Raw genomic sequence first — 7,771 nt, forward strand, 5'->3', positions numbered from 1 at the left:
TGCACCTCCTGCCCCACTGCACAAGCGCTGCCGCACCGCCTCGCCGCCTGCACCGACGCCCTGTGCACGACGACCTTGGCACACCGCCACCGCCAGCCACACGCAGCCGCCCCAGTACGACGCCGTGCCGCACCTCACCGTGCCCCACCCTGCTCACCCAAGCACGCCAGCCCAGCTGCCCCGCAGAGCGCATCGTCAACTCCGCCGTCATCTCAGCGCCACCGCCCGCACGCCGCGTCGCGATGCCGGAGCGCCATTAATGGCCGCCCGTGGACCTCATTAAGCTGGCCACCTACCCCGGCGTCGCCACCGCCTTTCTCGCCCTATAAAAGGACCGCCCACGCCGCTTCTCCACTCCACAGCCACCTCCGCCACCCCAGCCTTCCATTTCTAGCTTGCAGCGCCGCCGCTTGCCATTGCCGCCACCGACCACCGCGGAGCTCCCCTCCCCACTGCTCCTCGGCCCGAATCGAGGTAGGGAATGGCACCCCCATGGCTCCCTGATGCTCCTCCCTCTCTCCTTGACCGCCACCGCACCCCTAGAGCGCCGGCCCGAAGCTTCCGCCGCCCGCTACCGCATGCTGTCGCGGCCAGACCGCCCCGGGCCGCCTCCGCCCGAGCTGCGGCCGGGGATCGACCCCGCAGGCTCCCCTCTTCCTTTCCCCTCTACCCCGAGCCGCCGCCGAGGCCCAGAGCGCCCGAATCAGGCCGGCACCGGCGCCGCTTGGCTCCTCCTCTGTTTCCCATGGAGGGAGGAGGAAGAAGGGGGCAAATTTGCCCCAAGCCCCCTCCTTTCCCTCTTATTTGGTTAAGAGCCCCCCCCCCTCTTTAACCGTTTTGCAAAGTAAACCATGCCCTTTATCCTATTTCAAAATAAACCCCTCCCTTATACAAACATGGTTCTAAATAAACCATTGACCTTTCCAAAATAGTCCAGATATTTCTAGAAATTACAAATAGGCCCCTGCCTGCCCAAGAATAATTACAACAAGGTCCCTGACCCCTTATTTAAACCCTAGACCCCTACATAACCTATTATTTCATGCACCAAATGAACTCTGATCGGCCCGAAACTTTACCACACCCCTCTTAACTTAGTTTTAGCCATGCCATTCAGAAACCACTCAAAAATATTACTCCATGCTCCATATTTTATGTGTTCCCGATTCGAGCTCAACGATAGATCTTTATTTCTGTGTATTGATGGTGTGCTTGTTTGTGTGCACTGTAGACCACGGAGTGAACGAAGGAGAGCCCGTCAATGAGCAGTACTATGAGTAGGTGAACGAGGACCCATTCTGCGACCCCGAGCCCGAAGGACAGGACACCCCAGAAGGCTTTGAAGACGGCAAGTTCAATCCCATCCTTTGATGCATATTTCTTCCCTAGTTTTTATAAACACAACCCAATGACCTGTTTTATAAAACTGCATATGTTTTGCTTGCATGAAAACATGGTTGGATAGCCACCCCTTGATTTGTGATGACCATTCCTTGACCACCTAGATTAATGTCTGATTTTGCTTGGACGTTAATCGATATTAGAATGCTTAGGACTTTACTCATAATACGATTTATTTTTATAAAGAAAATGTGTGCGTATGTGGGATGGGATAAATGTGGTGTTTTTATAAAGAAAGTTTAGACGGGATGGATGGCATTTCTACGGATTTGCCATTTGGTGTGCTCGTGCCATGATGGCAGGGCAAAGAAGGGAGATATCCATCTTGTCATGTCTAAGGACTGAGTTGGTGTGTCATCTCACCTAACTCCACTCTTGTGCAAACCACTCGACCGTTGAATGGGCAACGGCTTAGCATAAATCCCACTAGTTAATGTGATAGCCATCAGGAGAGCTGAGAGCAACGGGTGACTAAGGAAAAGGGATAAGCCCCGAGTGACTTATGCCCGGTTATACCTAAGTGAACGGTCTATGACCCCTTGGTGCAGCCCGTGATGGCTAGTCAGGTTTAGCTAAGGTGGGTAATGGCTATGTCGGGATCTACACCGACACTTCGGTGCTCGTGTTGTGGTACCTGCTTGTGGGTAAAGTTGCACACCTCTGCAGAGTTAAAAGCTATTCGAATAGCCGTGCCCACGGTATTGGGCGAGTTACGGTGTGGTCACATAACTAGTGTTTCTTTGGGATGGGTTGGTGTGAGTTGTTTTGGAATTGTGTCCGGCAGTTGTGCCGTGTGCTACTACGGACGGGGAGTCCGGTAGCAGTTTAAAACTTGAACTCCGTGTTACTCAATACAAAAACTGGTTTCTGAAATGTTTTCTGCTAAATAAACCCCTGCATAAAATTTAGCTTTCTGCAAATTAAACCGTAACCTTACCTTGGTTTACCTGTGCATATTATTCTGATTTAACCCCCCCTCCGTGGGTGTGGTTGGACTTGTTGAGTACGTTTGTACTCACCCCATTCTTACTTTTTACAGAGGAAGACCCAGACTTCGTACCAGACGACGCCGAGTAGGGTTATCGTTCTACACCCAACCTTGCCTGTGGAACCGGCCCTGTTCGAGATGTTTTCGCTGACGCAATACTCTGAGCCCGAGCTAGACCCCATGTGGGTTGCGGTCTGGTGTTATGTTGTAGCTTGGTTACTAGTTATTATTATCTGTATCGAGTGTCCTCCTCAGAGGTTTGTACGGTAATGAACCATCTGATGTAATAAATATGGCATCAGTCTCCTGGGACTGATGTTTGTATCACATTTAAGTTCTCTCTTATGAGGGGACGCTTCATGGGGATAAGCCATGGCCGACATTTATCAGCAAGAAGTTGGATCCGGTCTTGCGTGAGGAGATGATTGCATTGCTGAGAGAGTACCGGGACTGTTTTGCATAGGATTACACTGAGATGCCCGGTCTAGATAGAAATATCGTCGAGCATCGGCTCCCGCTCAAGAAAGGGTTTCGGCCGTTTCAGCAACGAGCACGTCAGATGAAGGCCGAAGTCCTGGAAGAGGTCAAGAAAGAGGTAGAGAAGATGCTGGATGCTGGGTTCATCAGACCATGCCGGTATGCAGAGTGGATTTCTAGCATGGTACTAGTGCAAAAGAAGGATGGCCGATGGCGTGTCTGCGTCGATTTTAGAGATCTCAACAGAGCGACGCCAAAGGATGAGTACCCGATGCCTATTGCAGAGACATTAATCAACGCAGCTGCCGGCCACAAAATGATGAGTTTTATGGATGGCAATGCTGGCTACAACCAGATCTTCATGGCCCCAGAAGACATGAACAAAACTGCGTTCAGAGTACCAGGCGCGGTCGGCTTGTTCGAGTACTTGGTTATGACCTTTGGACTGAAAAATGCCGGTGTGACGTACCAACGTGCCATGAATTACATTTTTCATGATCTCATCGGCAAACTGGTAGAAATTTATATTGATGATGTTGTGGTCAAGTCCAAATTAGCTGGGGGCATCTAGAAGATCTGCGCCAAGTTTTGGAACGGACTCAAAGGTTTGGGCTCAAAATGAACCCAAAGAAATGTGCTTTTGGAGTATCGGCTGGTCAATTTCTAGGATTCCTGGTGCATGAGCGGGGAATCGAGATCGGCCTCAAGAGTCAAGAAGCTGTAAAGACGATGAAGCCACCTACTACAAAGAAAGAGTTGCAGAAGCTCATCGGTAAAATTAACTTTGTCAGACGATTTATTTCTAATCTGTCTGGGCACATTGAACCATTTATGGGTTTGGTGAAGATCAAATCCGATGATGAGTTTCGCTGGGGGGCAGAACAGCAGCAAGCTTTCAATGAAATCAAAGAATATTTGTCAAAGCCTCCAGTATTGGTTCCTCCGCAGCAAGATAGGCCGTTCTACGTGTATCTATCTGTGGGTGACACGTCCATTGCTTCAGTGTTAGTCCAGAAGCATGACGGCCAGGAGAGGGTGGTTTTCTACCTCAGCAGATGCATGTTAGATGCCGAGACCAGGTATCCTGAAATCAAGAAGCTTTGCCTTTGCTTATACTTTATATGTACAAAGCTTCGTCATATTTTGCTCTCGGCGGAAACAATTGTCATATGCAAATCAGATGTCATAAAGCACATGCTGTCGGCTCCTGTCCTGAAAGGCCGACTTGAAAAATGGATGTTTGCATTGTTAGCGTTCGATATCCGGTACCAGCCTGCAAAAGCAGTCAAGGGACAAGCACTGGCGGATCTTATTGCGGACAGGATCAGCACTGATATTGCTGCATTATTTGTTCGTGTTTGGGCTATGTTCTTTGACGGATCAGCTTGTGATGATGGGTGCGGTGTGGGAATTCTGTTGGTGCGCCTCGTGGGGCGACTTATTCCTTCTCCATCAGGATGACTGCCCCATGCACCAATAATTTGATGGAATATGAAGCCGTTCGCAAAGGGATGGAATTGCTCCTCGAAGCTGGTGCAGAAGCGGTGGAAGTTTTTGGAGATTCGAAGCTGGTGATTTCTCAGCTCACGGAGAAATATAGATGTGAGAGCGATGCTCTTTTCCCAATATGGATGCAATGCCATGAGTTGATGTCACGATTCAGGTACATCAATTTCCACTGGATACGCAGGACTCTGAACAATGAAGCCAATGGTTTGGCACAGATGGCTTCCGGGTACAGGGAAACAGCCGATGGAGTCGTTGTGGAGGTTCAGTTTCTAGAACCTAGAGATTGAAGAGCCGATATCTTCAATTACTTGAAGGATTCGGCTCGGGGGGCACCCAGAAGGATAAGACTCAAGGCCATGAAGTATGTTCTGATAGGGGATGACATGTTCTACAGGATCTTGGAAGGACTACTACTTAAATGTCTGGGACCTTCAGAGTCAAATCAGCTCTTACATGAGGTTCATGAAGGAGCCTGCGGTACTCACCAATCGGCTCATAAGATGAAGTGGCTGATTAGGCGATCGGGTTATTACTAGCCCACTATGCTGGAAGATTGTTTCAAATATTATAAAGGATGTCAGGCATGTCAGAGGTTTGGCAAAATTCAGATAGTACCAGCATCAAAAATGAATCATATCATCAAACCGTGGCCATTCAGAGGTTGGGCCATGGACATGATTGGTCAGATCAACCCGTCGTCTAGTAAAGGTCATAAATGGGTCTTAGCTGCCACAGATTATTTTACAAAGTGGGTAGAGATAGTGCCCATGAGGTCAGTAGTGTCAAGAGATGTGATCAGCTTTGTCAAAGAGCACATCATTCACAGATTTGGGATCCCTCAGACCATTACGACCGATGGAGGATCGGTCTTTATATCGGAGGAGTTCAGAAAGTTTGCCAATGACATAGGGATTAAGCTGATCAGATCATCTCCGTATTATGCCCAAGCTAATGGATAGGCTGAAGCATCCAACCAGAGTCTCATCAAGCTCATAAAGAGAAAGATCGATGAATATCCTAGGCGATGGCATGAGGTGTTATCAGAAGCTTTGTGGGCATATCGTATTTCTTGTCATGGGTCCACCAAGACGTCACCGTACCATCTAGTCTACGGCCAGGATGTTGTGCTACCATGGGAGATCACGGCTGGATCAAGGCGTGTTGAGTTTCAGAATGATCTATCTGCTGAACAGTATACAGTCTTGATGAACGATAATGTGGAGGACCTGACAGAGCTAAGACTTTGGTCGTTGGAGAAGATCAAGTTAAATAAGGCTAAAGTTGCCCGTGCGTACAACAAGAAGGTCAAGCCAAAGAATTTCCAGGTTGGAGACTTGGTCTGGGAGGCAGTATTACCATTGGGAACTAAAGATAGAAAATATGGCAAGTGGTCTCCAACTTGGCACGGGCCGTACAAGGTTGATCAGACTTTGCCTGGGAATGCATACATGCATAAGGAATTGGACGGCGTCAAGTTTCCTGTTGCTGTCAATGGTCAGCACCTCAAGAAATACTTCCCGAACATGTGGGAGAGTGAGTAACAAGAGCCGGTGAGATCCATCTGGCTGTAATCATGACAGGCCAACACGTTGAGTTGGCCAGTAAAAAAAAAGAGAGATGACAGGCCAACACGTTGAGTTGGCCGGTAAAAAAAAAGAGAAGGGGCCAACACGTTGAGTTGGCTAGTAAAAATATATGAGAAGTGAACAGCCGATGTTTGACCATCGACTTAAGATGTTTTTAAAACAGTTACAAGTTTCAGGATAATAGGCACTACTAATTGTTTCTTGAGCCTATCTACTGGTTCAGGAATTCTTCTATGACGTGGATGGCTTCTGTGCGGACGGCGTCTGCTCGTGCTATGATTGCTTCGTCATCCTTGTCATCGCCTATTACTATTTGCCGACTCAAGGTACTTATCTCTGCGAACTCTGCTTGTATCTGCTCGGCTATTTCCTGGGTTTCTTGTTTGGAGTTTGCAATGGAAGCTTCCTCGGCCTGGATGAGTTCCTTGGTGGTGCGGACCTTTTCTTCGAGTTCCGCTAGTTCTTTCTTTAGGAGGTCGAGTCGGTTCATGTTGGCAGACACGTCAACTTTGATATCTAGAGTTGCCTTCTTCTGGTTGAGAGCCTTGCATTTTTGGGTGACGTCAGCTTTCAGAGAAGCTTGAGAGTGACATGCTTCCATCCTTTGTTGTGCTTTATTCACTTCTATCCGAAAGAATGGAAGGTTGCTGGCTGGCCAAAGCTTGATTTGCAATGGCTCCGGGAGTTGGGATTCTATTTGCTCGAAGATGTTCTTTATATTGCTGGAATCATCAACTAGAGCAGTGATCGGAGCAGATAGTAGATCCTTGATGAGTTGAAACTGATGTGCCAAGATAGCCGATTGCTGCAGAGATGATGTTTCTGCTCCAGGGACAGTCAGACTCATTGATGCCGGGTCAAAGGAAAGCAAACCTGAAATGTCAAAGCCCTATGGGCGTATCTAGAGTTAGAGCAAGACGTATTTATGGAGTTATCGGCTGGTTCAGAATTGGTTTTGAAATGTTACCTGTTCTGAAGAAGAAGTGTTGGGCGGTTCAGGAGCAATCGTCTTGTCAGAGCTGGTGTTGATGTCAAGAACATCGACTGTATCGGCTTGTTCCTCGTTTGCATCCATCAGTGCATCAGGAGTTACTGCCATCTCATGTTGATCCAGGCTTTCTACATTGGGGATTTCTTCAGCTGCATCCTGGAAATAGAATTACAGACAATCAGAGTACATGTGTGTGAAATAAAGAAGAAGTTTTTGAATGATGAGTTACCTGGTTGGTGTTGGACTCTAATGGATTTGGGGAAGTTGGTACTGGTCTCTTGACTATTCGCCTCGTGATCATCTTCCTTTTCTTGGTCAAGACTCGGGGGGCAACTACTGCAGAAGTTTGTCTTCGCTTGGAAGCCGACTGAAGTAAGTCTGGCTGAATAGTCATTATCACTTTCTTCATTGGTGGTGATCCTTTGCAGAAGAGTACATCAGGAGCAGTTGGAAGAAAGTGGAATGGCTCCCCAGTGCTGGTCGTAGGTTCTGGACCATCTTGTTGCTGCTAGCAGGATGAGCAGGATTAGCCAAAAGAAGGAATGGATGATTTGGAAAGAGCAAAATGCATAAATTTAGTACCTCTTCCTCGGGGATTATATATTCAGGACCAATTTGCTGCAGTTGAGGACCTAGAGCTTTATTGAATATATGTGTTTTCCACATTCCCCACCATGTGCTGAAGTCGATTGATGAGAATATGAAGGACAGATCGGCTGGTATTGGAATGTGGAGGTCATCGAACATGTTATAGCATCTTGAGCTAGTGAGACCATCAGGTAGATCGGCTCTGCTCTCCACCAAGTGGTGAATATGGAA

This window comes from Panicum virgatum, chromosome 4K, assembly GCF_016808335.1.
Source record: "Panicum virgatum strain AP13 chromosome 4K, P.virgatum_v5, whole genome shotgun sequence".
NCBI classification, from domain to species: Eukaryota; Viridiplantae; Streptophyta; class Magnoliopsida; order Poales; family Poaceae; genus Panicum; species Panicum virgatum.